We start from the raw sequence: 23,821 nt of genomic DNA on the forward strand, positions 1-23,821 counted from the left end.
ACAAAAGAGAAGGTTTGGAAGTGGCCAATGCAGTCTCCTGTCCTCAGTATCAGGGAAGATCTAAAAACGCATGGTTCATGCAAGTCGGCCAAAGACTTAACAGGAATTGGAAGAATTTTGCCAGGGTGAATGGGCAGCTATACCACTTGCAAGAATTTAGGGCCTCAAAGTTAGCTATTACAAAAGACTGCACACTGTCATTGAAGCTAAATGGGGCAATACACAGTATGAAGAACTAAGGATATACAAATTTTGAACAGGGGTCATTTCATTTTCATCTTTGTTGCCAGGTGGTGTTTTATGTTTGTGCCATTCTGTTATAACCTACAGTTACATATGAACCCCATAAAAAAATAAAAGAAATGTGTTTTTTTTTTTACTCATGTTTTCTTTAAAAATGGTTCATATATTAATAATTCTCAAAGGATATGCAAACTTTTAAGCACAACTGAATATACCATTTATTAACAAATTATGGTTAATGAATTTGGCCTTACTATGGTTTACGAGCATGGATAAAATAGAAACCCCCAAAATTAGCAATATGCATCATCGATTTATCAATACGGGGTGTATACACAGCTTTTTCAATCTGGTACCCAGCTTCTTTGAAAGCCTTCTCCAGGAATTCCTTTTTGAGGTCATTAGACTAAAACGCTTTTTACCAGCATGATAAAAAGTAGCATTCAGTGTAGAAGAGATTAAAAGGTGACCTCCAGGTTTTAGCAAGTCCTTGAAATCCTTTAGAACGTTACAATATGATGTTATGTCTTTACATGCAGTTTCAATACATAAGCAGCACAGGAGACAATCTGCTGGTGGTACAACCACAGGATCAAAAGGGTTTCTTTTCAGAACATCACATTTCAGAATGTCTTTCACCTTACTGCGGAGCTTCTCTGCCTTTTTCTCACAATCCTCCCTTTAAAAATATAAAAATAAAATGAATACATTTGTCTATATGTCACTGATATAGCTGTTACCAGATCTTCACACAAGATTGAAACATAGATAATTGACGTCAGAAAAAGGCCCCCTGGTCTATCAAGTCTGCCCTCAGATTTTTAATTTTATTTTAGAATAGATATATGTTTATGCCAGGCATGTTTCCATGGGTACTCCATTGGAAAACATTTTTTTAAATCAAGTGGTGCCAGAAAGTTAAACAGATTTTTAAATTACTTCTATTAAAAATCTTAAATGGGTACTCCGGTGAAAACCTTTTTTCTTTTAAATCAACTGGTGGCAGAAAAGTAAACATATTTGTAAATTACTTCTATTAAAAAATCTTAATCCTTCCAGTACTTATTAGCTGCTGAATGCTACAGAGGAAATTCCTTTCTTTTTGGAACACTGATGACATCACGAGCACAGTGCTCTCTGCTGACATCTCTGTCCATTTTAGCAACCATGCATAGCAGATGAATGCTAAGGGCAGCATGGTGGCTCAGTGGTTAGCACTGCTGCCATGCAGTGCTGGGGACTTGGGTTCAAATCCCACTAAGGACAACAATAAATAAAGCGTTATTATTATTATAATAACGTCAGCAGAGAGAACTGTGGTCGTGATGTCATCAGAGAGCATTCCAAAAAGAAAAGAATTTCCTCTGTAGTATTCAGCAGCTAATAAGTACAGGAAGGATTAAGATTTTTTTAATAGAAGTAATTTACAAATATGTTTAACTTTCTGCCACCAGTTGATTTAAAAGAAAAAAGGTTTTCACCGAAGTACCCCTTTAATCCTTCCAGTACTTATGATCTGTTAAATATTCCAGAGGAAGTTCTTTTCTTTTTGAATTTCCTTTCTTTCTGACCACAGTGCTCTCTGCTGACTCCTCTGTCCATGTCAGGAACTGATTAACCTCTTAAGGATGCAGGGTGTACCTGTACGCCCTGTGCCCCCGGTCCCAGTATTTAAAACAGGGTCACGCCGTGACCTCGCATCATACTGGGTCGGTCCCGGCGGCTTATTATAGATCGTTGTGCCGTGCGCTATTAACCCTTCAGACGTGGCGATAAAAGTTGATCGCCGCCTCTAAAACGAAGGTAAAAGCTTCCCGGCAGCTCAGTCGGGCTGATCGGGACTATCGCGATGAAATCGCAATGTCCCAAACAGCTAGGACGCGAGCGGAGGTCCCCTTACCTTGCTCCGTCGTGTCCGATCGGTGTTTGATAGCTCCAAGCCTGAGCTACAGGCTTGAGCAATCAAGCCCCTATTACGCTGATCCCTGCAAAGCTATGGCTTTGCAGGGATCAGGGTAAAAGATCAGTGTGTGCAGTGCTATAGCTCCCTATGGGAGCTATAGCATTGCAAAAAAAAAAGTGAAAAAAAAAGTTAAGGTCATTTAACCCCTTCCCTAATAAAAGTTTAAATCACCCCTCTTTTCCCATAAAAAAAAAACTGTGTAAATAAAAATAAACATATGTGGTATTGCCGTGTGCGTAAATGTCCGAACTATAAAAATATATGGTTATTTAAACCGCACGGTCAATGGCGTACGCGCAAAAAAATTCCAAAGTCCAAAATAGCGTATTTTTGGTCACTTTTGATATCATGAAAAAATGAATAAAAAGCTATCAAAAAGTCTGATCAATGCAAAAGTGGTACCGATAAAAACTTCAGAACACGGCGCAAAATATTAGCCTTCATAGGGGTCAGAAGATGAGAATTTTTAACGTATAAATTTTCCTGCATGTAGTTAGGATTTTTTTCAGAAGTACGACAAAATCTAACCTATATAAGTAGGACATCATTTTAACTCTATGGACCTACAGAATAAAGATAAAGTGTCATTTTATTTACTGCGTAGAAACGGAAGCCCCCAAAATTTACAAAATTACATTTTTTCTTCACATTTTTTTCTGTTTTGCCATGGATTTTTTGGTAAAATGACTAATGTCACTGCAAAGTAGAATTAGTGGCTCAAAAAATAAGCCATAATATGGAATTTTAGGTGCAATTTTTAAGAGGTAAGGAGAAAAAATGAAAGTGCAAAAAGGGGGGGGGGTTAAGGGGTTAAACATGCCCAAACAGCTCACTAATGGCTAAAAATGGTTCTCTCACCTCCTACATCACACTTTTTTTTTTTTTTTTTTAGCATATAATGCAAAAGTAATTAATTGTGCATGTACATACTTTTTATGTTGTGACAATTCTGTTTTTATTGTTTACACTGTACTGAATTTGTAATTTAAATGTACTGTCCCCTCACCCAAACCAGGACAGAGCAAAGGAAAACCCTTTTAAAGGGGTAGTATGACTTTCCACCTTAAGGGTCTATTCACACGTACAGTATTCTATGCAGATTTGATGCGCAGGATTTCAAGCTGTGTCCAGTCATTTAGTTTACATTGAAATCTGCAGCAGAAACTCCTGCACATGAAATCTGTGCAGGATACTGTTCGTGTGAATACACAAAAAAAAAAAAATATCTGCCCAGGCATTAAAAAAAACTCTAAAAATAAAGCAAAAGAGACTTACCTCCTGCCGCTCCTGTTTAATATGTCACACTGCCGAGGTGGAACATCGCTGTGGCCAGCGATTAGCTGAGCAGCAGTCTGATCAAATGACCCCCAACAATAAGGAAGAGGACTACTCCAGGGAACAGAGCAGGATACCAAAGGCATCAGGGGAGCAGCCTGGGCAGGTTTAACCCCTTAAGGACGCAGCCCTTTTTCACCTTAAGGACTGAGCCCTTTTTCGCAATTCTTTAGTCACTTTACAAATTAATAATGCGAAAACGCTTTTACCGAATATTCTGATTCTGAGATTGTTTTTTCGTGACATATTCTACTTTATTTTGGTGGTAAATTTTCGGCGTTACTTGCATCCTTTTTTGGTGAAAAATCCCCAAATTTCATGAAAATTTTGAAAATTTTGCATTTTTCTAACTTTGAAGCTCTCTAATTGTAAGGAAAATGGATATTCCAAATAAATTTTATTTTTCTTCACAAACACAATATGTCCACTTTATGTTGGCATCATAAAATGGACATATTTTTGCTTTTTGAAAAAATTAGAGGGCTTCAAAGTAGAGCAGCAATTTTCAAAAATGTCATGAAAATTGCTAAATCTGAAGGGACAGATGTTACAGAACTACAACTCCCAGCATGCCTGGGCAGTCGAGGCATGCTGAGAGTTGTAGTTTGGCAACATCTGGAGGGCTACTGTTTGGGCACCACTGTAACAGTGGTCTCCAAACTGTGACCCTCCAGATGTTGCAAAACTACAACTCCCAGCATGCCCAGACAGCTTTTGGCTCTCTGGGCATGCTGGGAGTTGCAGTTTGGCCCCCCTAGTGGTTGCCACAGTAAAGATCGATTTACTTTCACTTTCAATTCCCCCCCCCCCCCCCACTGTCGATTCCCTACCTGATCAGGATCCTGCAGGCTCCAACGAAGATCCCAGGTCCCCAGGCATCTTCTCCTGCAGGTACGGCCTCCATCTTCTTTCCAGAGCCCCTTGACATCCAGGGGCGGGCAGAACGGGGGTTGCCATGGCAACGCCCTGTCCTGCGCTTCCATTGGTCAGAACTCCGTTCTGAGTAATGGCAGGGGATAGGAGTAGATCGCAGCTTTGCGACCTCACTCTTATCCTTTAGGCTGATCGGGGTTGTTGCTGACAACTCCGATCAGCTCTATTTTCCGGGTGATCGGGTCACCAGAGACCCGATCAGCCCGGAATTGGAGAAAATCGCATGTCTGAATTGACATGCGATTTTCTCCGATCGCCAACATGGGGGGGGGGTCTCAGGACCCCCCTGGGCGATGTGCCAGGGTGCCTGCTGAATGATTTCAGCAGGCATCCGGCTCCGGTCCCCAACCGGCTAGCGGTGGGGACCAGAATTCCCACGGGCGTATGGATACGCCCTGCGTCCTTAAGAGGTTAAAAGGTGGAATGTCACAACACTCCTTTAAGCTATTTCTCCCTCTCGCTTCCTCATGATATTGTACTGTAACTCTGTGTGGTCAGATTGGCTGCTATGTATTAGCACCAGCCCTGCACAAAACGTATTAAATGTTGAAATGATATACTGTAGCTTACCATATGTTTTTTTATTATTAATTATTGTATAAATACCTATTTCCTTCCAGCTCACATGCACCTTTGATAAGGTGGGTCCAGTCAAAAGCGTCTGGATCTGTCTTCAGCCATTTTTGGAATTCCTCACGATTTTGATCAACCAAATCGGAGACAATGATTTTATCAAACACTTCACAAGCAGAGAGAAGGTGATAAATGGAGGCTCCGGTGCCAACATCGAGCAGTGTGTCCCCTCTAACTCCACCTTAAGAGATAATACAACATTGCAATATCAGGTTACACAGGAATATTATTGGGAATGATAAATTACTGCAACCAAACAATCATACACAGATTTAAGGTGGGATTCAGAAATAAATTTACACCTGTTAATAATAAGTAAAGAACATTTTCAAATCTGCCATACCATCTTCATCAGCAAATGGCTTCCCTTTCCATTGTCATCTTGTGGTTTGTTTTGAAATGTGCCGCTCCATCCTCGCTCTTAACCCTTTCAGGAGGACTGAGACTTTTTTTTTTTTTTTTGGTTTTGGTTTTTCCTCCTCGCCTTCTAATAGTCATAACTCTTATTTTCCCTTCTAAAGACCAGTATGAGGGCTTGTTTTTTTGTGTACTATATAATGACATCACTTATTTTACCACCAAATGTACAGTGAAACAAACAAAAAAATATTTGTAGGGAAAAATTGAAATAAAAAAAAAACAACTCAATTTTGCTACCTTTGGGGGTCCCTGTTTCCACCCAATGCACCTTTCTGTAACAATGACACATTGGGGGTATTTATGAAGCCTTTTAACCTTTTTTTTCTGTCTAAATTTGGCACAAAATTTCGGCGTAGTGAGTTTTTGCCCCTTTTTGTTTACACATATTGCTTTGGTTGGCTGTTGTATAGTGTGTTTTCAGTCGTTTTTTTGCAGTGGTCAGGAATTTATGAAAATGCGACTTTTTAAAAAGGTGCAAAATTTGCACTAACCCTTTTAAAAGGCACAAATCACCTCCATAAAAAAAAGTGGCATTTAAAACACACCTTATAAAAATCAGCTGAAATTACTTATTAATATAGGCATATCACTTTGTTGTTTTAAATATATACCGTATATACTCGAGTATAAGCTGACCCGAGTATAAGCCGAGACCCCTAATTTCAACCCAAAATCCAAGGGAAAAAAAAAAAAAAAAAAAAAAAAAAAAAAAAAAAAAAAAAAAAAAGTTATTGACTCGAGTATAAGCCTAGGGTGGGAAATACATCATCCCCCCCTGTCATCATCCAGACCCGTCATTAACATCCTCATCATCATCCCCCCCTGTCATCATCCAGACCCGTCATTAACATCCTCATCATCATCCCCTTGTCATCATCCCACACATCCCCCCTTCATCATCCCCTTGTCATCATCCCACACATCCCCCCTTCATCATCCCCTTATCATCCCGCACATCCCCCCTTCATCATCCCCTTGTCATCATCCCACACATCCCCCCTTCATCATCCCCTTGTCATCATCCCACACATCCCCCCTTCATCATCCCCTTGTCATCATCCCACACATCCCCCCTTCATCATCCCCTTGTCATCATCCCACACATCCCCCCTTCATCATCCCCTTGTCATCATCCCACACATTCCCCCTTCATCATCCCACCCCCCCCCCTTCATCATCCTCTTGTCATCATCCCACACCCCCCCCCCCCCTTCATCATCCTCTTCTCATCATTCGCCCTCAGTGGTCTTCAACCTGCGGACCTCCAGAGGTTTCAAAACTACAACTCCCAGCAAGCCCGGGCAGCCATCGGCTGTCCGGGCTTGCTGGGAGTTGTAGTTTTGAAACCTCCGGAGGTCCACAGGTTGAAGACCACTGCGGCCTTCGACATCATCCAGCCCCCTCTCACCCCCTTTAGTTCTGAGTACTCACCTCCGCTCGGCGCTGGTCCGGTCCTGCAGGGCTGTCCGGAGAGGAGGTGGTCTGGTGGGATAGTGGTTCCGGGCTGCTATCTTCACCGGGGGCGCCTCTTCTCCGCGCTTCCGGCCCGGAATAGAGGCGTTGCCTTGACAATGACGCAGAAGTACGTTGGCAATGAACGCACCTCTGCGTCGTTGTCAAGGCAACGTGACTATTCTGAGGCCGGGCCCGAAGTGCTTAGAAGAGGCCTCCCCGGTGAAGATAGCAGCCCGGAACCACTATCCCACCGGACGACCTCCTCACCGGACAGTCCTGCAGGACCGGACCAGCGCCGAGCGGAGGTGAGTACTGTACAGAACTAAAGGGGGGTGAGAGAGGGCTGGATGATGTCGAAGGCCGCAGTGGTCTTCAACCTGCGGACCTCCGGAGGTTTCAAAACTACAACTCCCAGCAAGCCCGGACAGCCGATGGCTGCCCGGGCTTGCTGGGAGTTGCAGTTTTGAAACCTCTGGAGGTCCGCAGGTTGAAGACCACTGCGGGTGGGGGAGTTCACTCGAGTATAAGCCGAGGGGGGTGTTTTCAGCACGAAAAATCGTGCTGAAAAACTCGGCTTATACTCGAGTATATACGGTATGTATTTCCTATAAAAAAAAAATATCTAAAAAAAAATAACTGTTTAATTTTTTGTTTTTTTATTAGAAAACATTTTCAATATGGTTAGGATGGACATGTTTAAAAGTCTGGATATTTGGTACAATTAAGTTTAAAAACCATACTTATTTACATGTTTATCCAAATTATTACTTTAAAATTAAATTAATAAGTTTGTACGGATGCAAATGCATGAGCAGGTGCACCAATTGCATCCCATCACCACATGGTAGGGACACGCCCCCTTCCCCTTATTGGATTTATAACCCTGTGAGCTAATGGAAAGATGTAAAATAAAGGGCATTCACAGCAAAACTGCAGTAAGGGTAGGTTCACACGAGCTGGTGAAGGCCCCGCTCTATGCTGGCTTTCAGGGCCGGTGCAAGGATTTCTACCTACACAAGCGAAGCTCCATTTTGGCCCCACCCCCACCCGGTCGAACTGCCCCCCCCCCCCTACCTGTGCATGCTGGGAGTTGTAGTTATGCAACAGCTGGAGGCACACTTTTTCATAGAAAAAAATAGCTGCCAGCTATTGCATAACTACAACCCTCAGCAGACACAGACGGCTAAAGGGCATGCTGGGATTTGTAGTTTTGAAGCAATTGGAGTCACAGTATGCGGAAAAACTTCCCTATAGGACAAAAAAAAAATTTGAAACAACAAAGGCAATAATTGTAAAAAAAAACAAAAAACTCCCCTAATAAAAGCTTAAAGGGGTACTCCGGTGAAAACCTTTTTTCTTTTAAATCAACTGGTGGCAGAAAGTTAAGCATATTTGTAAATTACTTCTATTAAAAAATCTTAATCCTTCCAGTACTTATTAGCTGCTGAATGCTACAGAGGAAATTCCTTTCTTTTTGGAACACTGATGACATCACGAGCACAGTGCTCTCTGCTGACATCTCTGTCCATTTTAGCAACCATGCATAGCAGATGTAGTCTAAGGGCAGCATGGTATCTCAGTGGTTAGCACTGCTACCTTGCAGTGCTGGGGCCTTGGGTTCAAATCCCACTAAGGACAACAATAAATAAAGCATTATTATTATAATAACATCAGCAGAGAGAACTGTGCTCGTGATGTCATCAGAGAGCATTCCAAAAAGAAAATAATTTCCTCTGTAGTATTCAGCAGCTAATAAGTACAGGAAGGATTAAGATTTTTTAATAGAAGTAATTTACAAATATGTTTAACTTTCTGCCACCAGTTGATTTAAAAGAAAAAAGGTTTTCACCGGAGTACCCCTTTAAATCACTCCCCTTACTCCCCATTTTTCAAAAAATAAGTAAATACAAATAAACCAGCATATTTGGTATCACCGCATGTATAAATGTCCAATAAATGAAAATATAAGAATTCCCACGATCAATGGCATAAACCTATATTTAACCCCTTAAGGATTCAGGGTTTTTCCGTTTTAGCATCTTCAATTTTTCCTCTTTAAAAATTCATAACTCTTTCAATTTTGCATCTAAAAATCTATATTGTGGCTTATTTTTTGCGCCACCAATTCTACTTTGTAATGACATCAGTCATTTTACCCAAAAATCTACGGCGAAACGGGTAATAAAATAATTTGTGACAAAATTGAAGAAAAAACACAATTTTGTCACTTTTTGTTGGCTTCCGTTTCAGTACAAAATTTGGTAAAAATGACACCTTATCTTTATTCTGTAGGTCCATACGGTTAAAATGATACCCTACTTATATAGGTTTGATTTTGTCGCACTTCTGGAAAAAATCCTAACTAGAAAATTTATACGTTTAAAATTGTCATCTTCTGACCCCTATAACTTTTTTTTATTTTTCCGCGTTCAGGGTGCTATGAGGGCTCATTTTTTTGTGCCGTAATCTGAAGTTTTTATCGGTTTTATCGTTTTTGTATTGATCTGACTTTTTGATAGCTTTTTTTTCATGATATAAAAAGTGACCAAAATGACGCTATTATGGACTTTGGAATTTTTTTGTGCATACGCCATTGGCCGTGCGGTTTAATTAGAGGTATTATTTTTATAATTTGGACATTTCCACACGTGGCAATACCACGTGTTTATTTACACTTTTTTAATTGCACTGGGGGAGAGGAGGGGGGGGGGGGGGGGGGTGGCCACAGAAAGGTAACGGGGCATCCTTCTGTCCCGAAAAGATCTTTCAGGACACAGGGATGTCCTGCTGAAAGTGAGGGGGGCGTGGGGGGGGGATTACAGTATTTATCTGCGTATAACACGCACTGGCATATAACACGTACCCTCATTTTCACAGGAGAATTTGAGGGGAAAAGAATAAATGTGCAATAAAATTACTATAGCTCTGAACTATATGCCTCATCATCCCCCCAACTTTGATTCCCCTTAATCTTCAGTTTCCCCCCCCCCCTCCTTCCTCCCCCTTTTATCAGCCCCTGTGCCACATTTAACCCCCCCCCCCCCCGCCTCCTTTCCCGTGTTTTCCCCCCTCATCATTCTTCCCCTGCTCATCATCCTCCCCCCGGCTCATCATTCTCCTCCCTGCTCATCATTCCCCCCTGCTCATCAATCCCCCCCTGCTCATCCTTCTCCCCCCTGCTCATCATTACCCCCCCTGCTCATTATTACCCCCCCCTGCTCATCATTACCCCCTGCTCATCATTCTCCCCCCTGCTCATCATTCTCCCCCTGCTCATCATTCCCCCCCCCTGCTCATCATTACCCCCCCTGCCCATCATTTCCCCCTGCTCATCATTCCCCCCTTGCTCATCATTATCCCCCCTGCTCATCATTCCCCCCCCCCGCTCATCATTCTCCCCTGCTCATCATTCCCCCCTGCTCATCATTCTCCCGCCTGCTCATCATTCTTCCCCCTGCTCATCATTACCCCCTCTGCTCATCATTCTCCCCTGCTCATCATTCTCCCCCTCTCATCATTCCCCCCGCTCATCATTCTCCCCTGCTCATCATCCCCCCCCTTGCTCATCATTCCCCCCGCTCATCATTCTCCCCTGCTCATCATTCTCCCCTGCTCATCATTCCCCCCCTGCTCATCATTCCCCCCGCTCATCATTCTCCCCTGCTCATCATTCACCCCTGCTCATCATTCTCCCCCCTACTCATCATTCTCCCCCCTGCTCATCATTCTCCCCCTGCTCATCATTCTCCCCCTGCTCATCATTACCCCCCCTGCTCATCATTCTCCCCCTGCTCATCATCCCCCCCCACTCATCATTCTCCCCTGCTCATCATTCCCCCCTGCTCATCATTCTCCCCCCTGCTCATCTTTCTCCCCCCTGCTCATCATTCCCCCCCCTGCTCATCATTCTCCCCCCTGCTCATCATTCCCCCCTGCTCATCATTCCCTCCTGCTCATCACCCCCCCTGCTCATCACCCCCCCTGCTCATCATTCCCCCCCTGCTCATCATTCTCCCCCCTGCTCATCATTCCCCCCCTGCTCATCATTCTCCCCCCTGCTCATCATTCTCCCCCCTGCTCATCATTCTCCCCCTGCTCATCATTCCCCCCCCTGCTCATCATTCCCCCCCCTGCTCATCATTCCCCCCTGCTCATCATTCTCCCCACTGCTCATCATTCTCCCCCCTGCTCATCATTCCCCCCTGCTCATCATTCCCCCCCTGCTCATCATTCCCCCCCCTGCTCATCATCCTCCCCCCTCTCATCATTAACCCCCATGCTCATCATTAACCCCCCCCTGATAATCATTCCCCCCATGCTCATCATTACCCCCCCCTCTGCCTCATCATCCACGCCCACTCATAATCCTCCCCTGCTCATTGCTCCCCCTCCTCCTGCTTTTTTCTATTTTTCATATTTCCTTACCTGGCCGGGCTCGGCAGGCTCAGGTGATGCATCGGGCCTTGTGGGCTGTGACGAGTGACGTCTCCTGCGGCTCCTCTGCACGGCGTCAGGGACGTCACTCGTCATTTCCTGCAGCGCTGGGGTGTAATGAAGAAAACTGTGCCCTGCAGGAAATGACGAGTGACGCCCCTGACGTTGTGCAGAGGAGCCGCAGGAGACGTCACTCGTCACAGCGCACATGACCCGACGCATCACCTGAGCCTGCCGAGTGCGGCCAGGTAAGGAAATACGAAATATAGAAAAAGCAGGAGGTGTCTGGGCCCACAGGAGCCGCCGCTGGTCACTGTTTTAAAGTGGCCGCGGCTGGGCTATCCCCCCGGGCTATCCCCCCGATCCGCAACTCAGCAGCCCGCAGGGATGTCCCAAAAAAAAAAAGAGGTTGATTTTTACGCCCCACCCCCGGCATTTGACCTGCCCGCCCCTAAGCGGCCGCTTGGTCTGCCTGGTGGTTCCGCCGGGCCTGCTGGCTTTACATGTGCCTGCTGGTAGCGACAATATGCCGCTACGAGCAGACACACTGCAGCGATGTGCGCGGCGTACTCGCACATCCTGGGCGATCGCTCTCCCTGCTCTGGGCTAGGCAGAGAGCTCCCGCGATGTGCGAGTATACTGCGACTAGCACATCACAGTGTGTCTGCTGGTAGCAGCGTATTGTCACTATGAGCAGGCATATGTAAAGCCAGCATAGAGCGGGCCTTTACCAGTGGATCCGCAGCGTAAAATACACTGTAAATCCGCTCGTGTGAACCTACCCTAACACACAAGGAATCACCTCTGAAAGAGCTTCCTGGGACTATTACCTGAAAGTTGGGTGCAATTTCATTTCTGAAATTGCACCAAATTTATAGCCCAACTTGCGCCTTTTTGTAAATTTGGTGCAGTGAGTTTAAAAATCCTCCCATAAAAAAAAGGAGTAAAAAAAACACATACCACAGCCATTATTCATAAATACCCCCCATTATCTTTAGCTATACGATTAAAACGATACCCAATTTATATAAGTTTTGTTTTATTTCCTACTTTTATAAAATTGTAACTTTTTATACTAAAATTAGTATGCTTAAAATTGGCTACTTCTTTACCTCTTGAAATGACTGTTCTGTGTATGGTTTATATGTTAAAAACTAAAATAAAGATTTGACAAAAAAATTAATAAAAAAATTGTCCACTTCTGGCCCCTATAACTTTTATTTTTCCGCATATAGGGATGTATGAGGACTCATTTTTGGTGCCATGATCTGTTGTTTTAATGGGGACCACTTTTGTTTTTATGGCCTCTTTTGATCGCATTTTATTCATGTTTTTCTAGTATATGAAGTGAACAAAAATACACAATTCCGGACTTTGGAATTTTTTTTACGCTTGTGCCTTTGACTATTCTCTTTAAAAACATTATACCATATTTTAAAAGTTCGGATGATTATGAACGCAGCGATACCACACGTTTATGTGCCCTCTCAGCTGATTGGGATGCCGCTGTTTTGCTGCAGCTGTCCCAATCAGCCCGCTGAGCTAGCCGGGAACGAGATTTACCACATTTAGATGCCACAATCAACTTTGATTGCGGCGTCTAAAGGGTTAATGTCAGGCATCAGCCCGCTGTCTGGCATTAGCCGTGGGTCTGCGCCAAACCAAAAACCAGAACCTCTAATTAATACATTCTAATTGTTTATTTTTATCTAAAGGAAAAGTAGCAGAAAAAAGGACAAGGATAGGACTCAATGTTGTTTAATCTGTTGAAAAAGCAATACGAGTACGAAAAGTTGGGACCACACGTACGTCAAGATAATACCCCCTCTCGGACCCAAAACTTACTACATTGTCACTTAGACAGAGGTGCCGTAAAACATAACTTTTAATGGTATGAAATAAATCCACCAGATATGAGAGAAACAGAGATATTTACCCAATAGGTGAAAAGAAACTCAAACAAGAGAAAATTATTGAAACAATGGCCCAAATCCAGCCGATATGTAGGTCTTAGAGTGTAATTAAAGGGGTATTCTGGCTTTACACATCTTATCAGGGGATAAGATGTATGATCACAGGGGTCCCGCCGCTGGGGACCCCCACAATCTTGGTGCAGCCTCCGGCATTCTGTGCCGGGCGCTGCCACTGAGACGGGACGTGATGTCAATATAGTGTCAAATCTCAATAGCTGTGGTTGGCTGTTTGCGTCAGTGCCATAGATATTGAATAGAGTGGCATGCCTCATGTTCAGTCACTGCTCCTTTTAAACTGTCTGTAGGAGACATGACTGGGATCCCCTGCTCTACAAATCAGTGGGTATGTCAGTGGTCAGCCCCTACAAATATTACATTTGGCTTTGTGATTAAAATAACTGAATTACTTACCATGTGCAAATGTTTCATGCAGATTTTGTAATATAAAATCTGTCCATTCTCCAAAAAGGATTCCATCTTCTGCCCCATAGGATATCTGTAAGTAATCTTTTGCGATAAATTCATCCAAGTAGTTCTGCTGAGATGTTACGTTGGTGGCCATGATGATTTATTCTGAGGTCTTCAGATGATGCTTCAGAAAAAGACCTGTATGTAAAATAAGGAAATTAACTCTTGTTGGAGTTTAGTTCGGTAGAGATGGACAGATGGCAGTTAACTGCGCACTAAATACTTTAACCTGTTAACAACCATGGATGTCTATATTCGTCCATGTGCCGTTAACGGAGTACGACGCGGGCTCCTGACTCGAGCCCGCGTCATGCCGGCCGGGCCACAGGTGATTTCTGTAGTTGGGGTCTGGCGTTAATAGGTATTTATACTATTAACCCTTTAGATTTCCGCTGTCAAAGCTGACAGCAGCGTCTAAAGGTGCCTTTATTCCGTCCCTGGTCGTCCAATGGGGGGGAAGGCCCCCCCAGCAGCGCAGTCGCGCGCGCTGGGGGTGTGTGCAAATCCACTGCATTACCTCTCCTGTAGTGCTGGCTCCTGCGCTCAGAATGATAAAGCCTGGCAGGGCTAGGCTTTATCAATAGAACACAGAGCACACAGATCAATGTGGTTTTATGGAACCACATTGATCTGTATGAGGAATCAAATTAACACACAAATTAACCCCTTCCTTATTAAAAGTTAAAATCGCCTCCCTTTTCCCAAATTCCATATAAAAAATATATAAACATAATTAAAACAGACATATGTGGCATCGCCACATGCGTAAATGTCCGAACTATAAAAATATGTCATTAATTAAACCGCTCGGTCAATGGCATACGTGCCGAAAAATTCCAAAGTTCAAAATAGCATATTTTTGGTCACTTTTTATACCATAAAAAATGTATAAAAAGCAATCAAAAAGTCAGATCAAAACAGTACCAGTAAAAACTTCAGATCACGGCGCAAAATATGAGCCCTCATTGAGCCCCATACGAGAAAAAATAAAAAAGTTATAAGGGTCAGAAGATGCCAATTTTAAACATCTTAATTTTCCTGCATGTAGTTATGATTTTTTTCCAGAAGACAAAATCAAACCTATATAAGTAGGTATCATTTTAATCGTATGGACCTACAGAATAAAGAGAAGGTGTAATTTTTACCCAAAAATGTACTGCGTATAAACGGAAGCCCCCAAAATTTACAAAATGCCATTTTTTCTTCAATTTTGTCGCACAATGTTTTTATTTTGCCAGTGCTGATCTGGGCTTGTCTGCAATCATGGTGTGACACAGGAAGTACAATGAAAGGCTCCCTAATAATCCTGCCTTTTATTCCATAAAGATCCAAAAAGGAACTACCGTATATACTCGAGTATAAGTTAAGTTTTTCAGCACGATTTTTTCGTGCTGAAAACGCCCCCCTCGGTTTATACTCGAGTGAACTCTCTGCCTGTCAATCCCTCCATCAGTGGTCTTCAACCTGCGGACCTCCAGATGTTGCAAAACTACTACTCCCAGCAAGCCCGGACAGCCATTGGTGGAGGTCCACAGGTTGAAGACCACTGCGGCCTTCGTCATCATCCAGCCCCCCTTTTGTTTTGTACTCACCCCCCCTCGGCGGGAAGTTAGGGTGAGCTGGTCCGGGCCATCTATGCTGCAGGGACCGTCCGGTGGGGATGGTTAGTCATTGCGGGCTGTCCATTTTCATCGGGGGGCCTCTTCTCCGTGATTCGGGCCTGGCCCCGGAGTAGTGGCGTTGCCTTGACGACAACGCACAGGGACGTTCATGCGCAACGTCCCTGTGCGTCGTCGTCAAGGCAACGTCACTAGTCTGGGCCCGAAGCATGGAGAAGAGGCCCCCCCCCCCCCCCGGTGAAAATGGACAGCCCGCAATGACTAACCATCCCCACCGGACGGTCCCTGCAGCATAGATGGCCCGGACCAGCTCACCCTAACTTTCCGCCGAGGGGAGGTGAGTACAAAACAAAAGGGGGGGGGGGGCTGGATGATGACGAAGGCCGCAGTGGTCTTCAACCTGTGGACCTCCAGAGGTTTCAAAACTACAACACCTTGCATGCCCGGGCATGCTGGGAGTTGGGGTTTTGCAACATCTGGAGGTCCGCAGATTGAAGACCACTGATGAAGAGATTGACAGGCGGTGATGATGAAGGGGGGATGATGACGAAGGCTGCAGTGGTCTTTAGCCTGCGGACCTCCAGAAGTTTCAAAACTACAACTACCAGCATGCCTGGACAGCCGAGGGCTGTCCGGGCATGCTGGGAGCTGTAGTTTTGCAACATCTGGTGGTCCTCAGGTAAAAGACCAATGATGAAGGGATTGACAGGCGGTGATGATGAAGGTGGGGGGGATGATGACGGGGGTCTGGATGATTACATGGGGGGATGATGTATTTCCCACCCTAGGCTTATAGTCGAGTCAATAACTTTTCCTGAGTTTTTGGAGTAATATTAGGGGCCTCGACTTATATTCGGGTCAGCTTATACTCGAGTATATACAGTACCAAATGTCCCCAGCAGCTATGGTCTGCTAGAGATTTACCCATCGATTTCTAAATGAGATATGTACCTTCTGAAACCTACATATGACAGGTACCTTGGAAAAAAATAGCAATTTTTCTATATTTCCTTGTAAACCAAGCTATGAGGGGCTATAGGTAGGGTTGGCGCACTAGTGATAGGTGATAGGAGACCTTTTTCACCTTAGTTGCTGTTTTGTTGAACTCTCAGTTGCAGGCGGTTTGTACTTTATGGGAGGAGGAAATACTTTTTCGGGTAGCATATTGATTTGACTTTTTTTTGCGCGATCTGTTTGGGGGAGTTAGGCTAGGTTTCCACTTGGCAGCTTACATTGACGTGGTCTGAAATGGCAAGAGGAACTCAACCCCAAGTGCAGTTGTGCACCTACGCTGGGGTGGAGGTCCTGCACTTGTGGTCTGTTGCTATGGGCGATCCCCAGCATAATATGCATACAATGGAGGATGTCTGCAAGTACCACAATGGCATCCTACACCAGATAAACATGTGTTTGCATGAAATTTAAACATTAATCTCTTCAGGACATGGGGCGTATGCATACGCCCTGCATCCCGAGTCCTTGAGGACGTAGGGCATATGCATACGCCCGTGGGAATCCCAACCGGCTAGCGGGGGGGACCGGACCGGGATGCCTGCTGGACTCATTCATCAGGCATCCCGGCACATCGCCGAGGGGGGTCGTGAGACCCCCTCCCCCCCATGTCGGCGATAGCAGACAATTGCATATCAATTCAGACATGCGATTTTCTGCTATTCTGGGCTGATCGGGTCTCTGGTGACCCGATCACCCGGAAAATAGGGATGATCGGAGCTGTCAGTGACAGCCCCCATCATCCTGAGGGATAGGAGCGAGGTCGCAGTGCTGCGATCTCCTCCTATCCCCTGCCATTGGTCACAAATGAATTCTGACCAATGGCAGCGCAGGACAGTGGGTTGCCATGGAAACCCCCCATTCTGCCCACCTCTGGATGTCGGCAGAACGGGGGGAGAAGATGGAGGCCGGTACCTGGAGGAGAAGATGTGTGGGGACTGCTGATCGTCGCTGGAGACAGCGGAGATCACGACGCATGTAGGGAAGCGACGGTGGGGGGGAGGGGGGAAGGAAAGTTGCAGTAAAGCGATCTTTACTGTGGCAACCACTAGGAAGGCCAAACTGCAAGTCCCAGCATGCCCAGACAGCCAAAGGCATGCTGGTAGTTGTAGTTTTGCAACATCTGGAGGGTCACAGTTTGGGGACCACTCTTACAGTGGTGCCCAAACGGTGGCCCTCCAGATGTTGCCAAACGACAGCTCTCAGCATGCCTAGACTGCCCAAGCATGCTGGGAGTTGTAGTTCTGTGACATCTGACCCTTCAGATTTAGCAATTTTCATGACATTTTTGAAAATTGCTGCTCTACTTTGAAGCCCTCTAATTTTTTCAAAAAGTAAAAATATGTCCATTTTATGATGACAGCAAAGTAGACATATTGTATTTGTGAATAAAAATAAAATTGATTTGGAATATCCATTTTCCTTACAAGTAGAGAGCTTCAAAGTTAGAAAAATGCTAAATTTTCAAAATTTTCATGAAATTTTTGGATTTTTCACCAAAAAAGGATGTAAGTAACAACGAAAATTTACCACCAAAATAAAGTAGAATATAGTAGAAAAAACTATCTCAAAATCAGAATATTCGGTAAAAGCATTTTAGAGTTATTAATGCGTAAAGTGACGGTGGTCAGAATTGCGAAAAAGGGCTCAGTCCTTAAGGTGAAAAAGGGAAAGGTTGCGGGGGTCGGCACTCGTTCCACTTTGTGGTGCACGTGGAGAGGTAGGTATGTTGTAGAAAAATAATCCCGGCACTCACTGAATCTGCCAAATCGTAGGCGCTTTATTCACACGGTGCAAATTTACAGAGAATTACAAAAGGAAGCATTTCGGCCTTAGCCTTACTCAGACTGACATGTCAGTCTGAGTAAGGCTACGGCCGAAACGCGTCCTTTTGTAATTCTCTGTAAATTTGCAGTGAGTGAATAAAGCACCTACGATTTGGCAGATTCAGTGAGTGTCGGGATTATTTTTCTACAACTTAAGGTGAAAAAGGGCTGTGCCCTTAAGGGGTTAAACAACTAAATTGACGTGGTCTGAAATGGCAGGTGGTCCTCAACCCCAAGTGCAGTTGTGCACCTACGCTGGGGTGGGGGTCCTGCACTTGTGGTCCGTTGCTATGGGCGATCCTCAGCATAATATGCATACAATGGAGGATGCCTCGAGACGGTCACAAGTACCACAATGGCATCCTACACCAGATAAACTTGTGGATGCATGAAATTTAACCATTAAACAACTACATTGATGTGGTCTGAAATCTCAACCCCAAGTGCAGTTGTGCATCTACGTTGGAGTGGAGGTCCTGCATTTGTGGACCATAATATAGGTTCACTACTATAGTAGATGTAAACAATGACATTAACTAAACCTCAAAACTGATGTAAATTTTAGACATTAGCCAGTATATGCTTATATGAAGGACATACCTGAGCCCACACACCAACGCCAAGGTTTCTCAAGTGTTTTTTTTTTTACACCTAAAAAAACGCCAGAAAAAACGCCAGAAAAACTGTCACACAGCTTTTTCCTGCTTTTGGCATTTTTTCTGGCATTTTTTCTGGCGTTTTTCCTTGTGGCAGTTTTTTCACTGTCTTCAGGTATCACTCAGGGGGTCGGATGCTGAGCGCCCGGTCCACAGAGTGTAAGGAGATGAAGAGTGATGTACAGTATCACTACTCACCTCCCCCGGCCATATAGTATACAGGGGTTCATAGTGTAACCGTGTATACTATACAGGAGCTGGGAATCCTGTCACTATACTGACAGGACTCCCTGCTCCTATAGCCCCTTTGGGCAGTTAACAGTATACACAGCTATCTATACAGTAGATAGCTGTATATAGTGTACTGTATACAGAACACAAGGTCCACTGACATCATTAGGGGCAGAGCTACAGACGGGAGCCAGGCTCTGTGAGGCTCTGTTCACATTGTCTGTTTTGTATAATGTGAAGAGATACTTCTGGCAGTGTCTTTCCAGACAGGGAGACTCCAGCTGTTACTAAACTACAACTCCCAGCATGCCCAGACAGCCAAAGGCTGTCTGGGCATGCTGGGAGTTGTAGTTTTGCAACAATTGTAGGCTCTCTGTTTTGGTAGACATTGCATTATGGGCGCGCTCCCCAGCGGACAGCGCCAAAAATGTACTAACCAATTTTTTGTGTTTTTTTCTTGTTTCAGATCCGTGTATGCAGAGGATTACGGCGGATTCGATGGATTACGGCGGATGAACCGGATTTTTTTTCTTTTAATAAAATGGTTAATGAGGGCTGTGGGGGAGTGCTTTTTAACCCCTTAAGCCTTTTTTGCATTTTCATTTTGTCCTCATCACATTCTAAAAATCATAACGCTTTCAATTTTGCACATAAAATTCCATATGATGGCTTATTTTTTGCCCCACCAAATCTACTTTGCAGTGAAGTTAGTCATTTTACCAAAAAATCCACGGCGAAACAGAAAAAAAAATTCATTGTGTGACAAAATTGAAGAAAAAATTTAATTTTGTAAATTTTGGGGGCTTCCGTTTCTACGCAGTGCATTTTTTGATAAAAATTGCACTTTATCTTTATTCTGTAGGTCCATACGGTTAAAATGATACCCTACTTATATAGGTTTGATTTTGTCGCACTTCTGAAAAAAGTCATAACTACATGCAGGAAAATGTATACGTTTAAAATTGTCATCTTCTGACCCCTATAACCTTTTTTATTTTTCCGCATACGGGCCGGTATTAGGGCTAATTTTTTTGCGTCATGTTCTGAAGTTTTTATCGGTACCATTTTTATATTGATCAGACTTTTTGACCAAAAATACGCTATTTTGGACTTTGGAATTTTTTTGCGTGTACGCCATTGACCATGCGATTTAATTAATGATATATTTTTATAGTTCGGACATTTCCGCATGCGGCGATACCACATATGTTTATTTTTATTTTGATTTACACAGTTTTTTTTAAATGGGAAAAGGGGGGGGGGTGGAACAGTGGGCTGTGCAAATGAAAAATTTAATTTTTCATTTTCACGGACCACTGTTCCAAAAATCTGTCAGACACCTGTGGGGCATAAATGCTCACTATACCCCTTAGTACATTACATGAAGGGTGTAGTTTCCAAAATGGGGTCACATGTGGGGGGATCCATTGTTCTGGCACTATGCGGGCTTTGTAAACACACGTGGCCTTCAATTCCGGACAAATTTTCTCTTCAAAATCCCAATGGCGCTCCTTCTCTTCTGAGCATTGTAGTGCGCCAGCAGAGCACTTAACATCCACATATGAGGTATGTTCTTACTCAGAAGAAATGGGGTTACAAATTTTGGGGGGCTTTTTTGCTATTTTTCCTTGTGAAAATCAAAAATTAAGGGTAACACCAGCATTTTAGTGAAAAAACATTTTTTTTTTCATTTTTCCATCCAAATTTGAAGAATTTTCATTAAACACCTGTGGAGTGTTCAGGCTCACTATACCCCTTGTTACGTTCCTTGAGGGGTGTAGTTTCCAAAATGGGGTCACATGTGGGTATTCCTTTTTTTTTGCATTTATGTCAGAACTGCTGTAAAATCAGCCACCCCTGTGCAAATCACCAATTTAGGCTTCAAATGTACATAGTTCACTCTCACTCCTGAGCCTTGTTGTGCGCCCGCAGAGCATTTTACGCCCACATCTGGGGTATTTCCGTACTCAGGAGAAATTGCGATACAAATTTTGGGGGTCTTTTTTTCCTTTTAACACTTGTGAAAATAAAAAATATGGGGCAACACCAGTATGTCAGTGTAATTTTTTTTAATTTTTTTCAATAACAGGCTGGTGTAGCCCCCAACTTTTCCTTTTCATAAGAGGTAAAAGGAGAAAAAGCCAACCAAAATTTGTAGTGCAATTTCTCCAGAGTATGGAAATACCCCATATGTGGCCCTAAACTGTTTCCTTATATGACATATATATGACAGGGCTCCGAAGTGAGAGAGCGCCATGCGCATTTGAGAACTAAATTAGGGATTGCATAGGGGTGGACATAGGGGTATTCTACGGCAGTGATTCCCAAACAGGGTGCCTCCAGCTGCTGCTAAACTCCCAGCATGCCTGGACAGTCAGTGGCTGTCCGGAAATGCTGGGAGTTGTTGTTTTGCAACAGCTGGAGGCTCCGTTTTGGAAACACTGCTGTACAATAAGTTTTTTATTTTTATTGGGGGGGGGGACTGTGTAAGGGGGTGTACATGTTGTGCTTTACCCTTTATTATGTGTTAGTGTAATGTTTTTAGGGTACGTTCGCACTGGCAGAGGTTTACAGTGAGCTTCCCGCTAGAAATTTGCGCAGCTCATGCTTGAAGCAGGAAACTTTCTGTAAACCTGCCTTTGTGAATGTACCCTGTATGTTCACATGGGGGGGGGGGGGCAAACCTCCAGCTGTTTCAAAACTACAACTTCCAGCATGTACTGACAGACCGCGCATGCTGGGAGTTGTAGTTTTGCAACAGCTGGAGGCACACTGGTTGGAAAACCTTTAGTTAGATTCTGTTACCTAACTTAGTATTTTCCAACCATTGTGCCTATAGCTGGGAGATGTATTTATGCAACAGCTGGAGGTACGCAACTACAACTCCCAGCATGCAGAGACAGCTGTTTGGGAATTCTGGGATTTGCAGTTTTGCAACATCTGGAGGGCTACTGTTAGAGACCACTGCACAGTGATCTCCAAACTGTGGACCTCCAGATGTTGCAAAACTACAAATCCCAGCATGCACAGACAGCAAACTGCTGTGTGGGCATGCTAGGAGTTGTAGTTTTGCAAGATCTAGAGGGCAGTATAAAGATCACTGTGCAGTGGTCTCTAAACTGTAGACCTCCAGCTGTTGCAAAACTGCAAATTCCAGCATGCCCAAACAGCTGTCTGGGCCTGCTGGGAGTTGTAGTTTTGCAACATCTGGAGGGCTACAGTGTAGAGACCACTGTATAGTGGTCTCAGACTGTAACCCTCCAGATATTGTTAGGCAACTTACCGGCTTCTGTCGGATCCAGGGAGCCGTCCTCTTCTGCCGCACGACATCGCCTCACCGATCACCGCAGCCGATCGCGTCCCGCAGCCTCCACCGATTGGTAAGTGGATCTTCGGCGCCCGGTCCCCTTCGGTTCCCCGTTCTGCCCGGCCTATTGTGGGTTGGCAGAACGGGGAAAACGAAAGTTAACCCCCTGCCCCCGATCTGCTATTGGTCGTCACTTTTGATGACCAATAGCTGGGATAGGAGGGGTGGCACCCCTGCCACCTCACTCCAATCCCTTCAGGAGGATCGTAGGTGTCATGGACAACCGCGATCCCCCTTATATTCCGGGTCACCGGGTCACCATAGACCCGTATGACCCGGAAACGGCGCAAATCGCAAGTGTGAATTCACTTGCAATTTGTGCCGACATGGGGGGGGGGGGTCTGATGACCCGCATGGGCATTTGCGCGGGGTGCCTGCTAATCGATTTCATCCAAGCATGTTCTGGACTCCCTGGGGTTGATGGTTAATGCTTTTTTGGCTGGCTGTTCCTGGTTATCTTGCCTGAGTTTGTGAGGCTTAGGTGGTACTGTGAGAAATTTCAGAACATGCAGGTGATTAGTTTTAATACCTCTTAGGCTAAGTTTCTAATTGTTTTTTTTTTAAATGCCAATTCTGCCGCATGGTGTTTTTTCTGCCAAAAAACGCTGCGGCCAGATGTTAGCTGTAAATCAATGAGAAATTGCAAAAATCTTATTCCACTTGGCGTTTTTTTTAATCCTTTTGCCGTTTTTTCACTCTTCTTTTTGTCGCTTTTCAGCTCCTTGGCGGTTTTCCAAAATCGCAGCAAGTTGAGCCAATGGCGATTTTCTTGGTCAAAATTGTGGCGTTTTTCTCCCATAGAAGTCTATGGGTGTGAAGAAAAGCCAAGAAAAATGATATGTGGGTGTTAACGTTTTTGCCGGCAGTTTTTATTCTTTTTTGTACTTTAGCGATCCAAAAAAGTGATGGAGATACCTTTCTTAATAAAATGTTTTAATAAAAGCTTTTACTTGTTTTTTTGTCCTGCATTTTTTGTTTTGAAAAAATGCCTGAAAAAACGCCTGAAAAAATGCCAGTACAATTTCCTGCTTCTGGCGTTTTTTCTGGCATTTTTTTTGGCGTTTCTTCATTTGTGTGGAAATTGCATTTTTGTCCCCTTTGGCGTTTTTTTTGGTACCCAAAATCTGTTGTGATGGAAAAAAAATGTATTTAATGAAATGTATATTTTTGTAACAACATTTTAATAAATTTTTAATAAAGTGTGTGTGTTTCAAATTTTTTAGGTAGTACTACTACTCCCAGTATGGAACAGAC

General features: G+C 44.0%; 1 pseudogene; it reads right to left on the reverse strand.

Annotated features, from left to right (window-relative positions):
• Nucleotides 1-390: 390 nt before the first annotated feature.
• LOC130293764 (indolethylamine N-methyltransferase-like) overlaps nucleotides 391-23,821 on the reverse strand; it is a 37,692-nt pseudogene continuing 14,261 nt past the window's right edge.

The sequence above is a fragment of the Hyla sarda genome, chromosome 10, assembly GCF_029499605.1.
Source record: "Hyla sarda isolate aHylSar1 chromosome 10, aHylSar1.hap1, whole genome shotgun sequence".
Classification (NCBI taxonomy): Eukaryota; Metazoa; Chordata; class Amphibia; order Anura; family Hylidae; genus Hyla; species Hyla sarda.